Raw genomic sequence first — 1,191 nt, forward strand, 5'->3', positions numbered from 1 at the left:
TAATTTTTAATTTGAATTTTGGCCCAAAAAGTCGCTCCCAGGAGGCTGCCCTGCCCTTGTGGAGGGCAGGGCAGAAAATTGATGCATGGTGCACAAGCTTGGTGCGGCCTTGGTGCAAGTTGGTGCTGCGTGGTGCGCGTCTGGTGCGGCGTGGTGCGCCAGAGGCTGCCCTGCCCGCGCCAAGGGCAGGGCAGGAAAGGTTGATGCGCCAGATTGAGGAGTGCGTGCGGATGGTGCTGCCAGAGGAGGAAATTGGTGCGCCAGGAGGAAAATTGGTGCGCCAGGGAAGGAAAACTTTGCCCTGCCCGCGCCAAGGGCAGGGCAGGAACGGTTTGGTGCGCCAGGGAATGTTGGTGCGCACGATTGGTGCTGCCAGGGGACGTTGGTGCGCACGGTTGGTGCGCCAGAATTTTGTGTGTGGTGCGCCAGTCCAATTGCTGCCCTGCCCGCGCCAGGGGCAGGGCAGGGTCCTTTCCTTCATGGCCCGTGTTCGAAACTGGGAAGAGGCAAACACGCTACATTTTTCTTGGCTTCTTGGCATGGTAGTTGGTCTTAGAGCTTGGCTTCCTCATGGTTCTTTGTTCGAACCTTGTGGCATGCATGGGTGACCTTTTTTTCTTGATTTCTTTCCTTGAAGTGCCCGATTCTGCCCTCCACAAGGGCAGGGCAGAGTTTGCTTTCTCTTGGTCCCAAGGCACCATTTTGTGCACTGCCCTTGTAGTGGGCAGGGCAGAGTTGCCTATTCTTGCTTGGTCACCTATGTTGCTCTCCTAGAGGGCATTCTGCCCTTGTGGAGGGCAATGTTGCTTCCCCCATTAGTTGCGGCACGCTTCTCTCCTCTTTGGCCACGCTTTCCTTTTCTTGTGTTACGCTTCTAGGCCACGCTTTTCATTTTCTTTTCTTTTCTTCACCTACAATAAACCAAACAACCACTCAAAGTATCACTAAATTCAAGAGGCTTATAAATCAATTAAAATTCAATTAAAATGAGCTCAAACCTCATGGATTAACATTAATTTCATGGTGGTTGCTTGATTTAGAGAAGTTATGCATTTTCACTCCAAATCACTTACTTAGGATGCAAGAAAGTGCATAAATGCTAACAAAACAAGTGAAATTAGCTTGAAAAATGGGTATATGATGACTTGTCATCACAACACCAAACTTAAACCTTGCTTGTCCCCAAGCAAG

Source organism: Arachis duranensis, chromosome 10 (assembly GCF_000817695.3).
Source record: "Arachis duranensis cultivar V14167 chromosome 10, aradu.V14167.gnm2.J7QH, whole genome shotgun sequence".
Lineage (NCBI taxonomy): Eukaryota > Viridiplantae > Streptophyta > Magnoliopsida > Fabales > Fabaceae > Arachis > Arachis duranensis.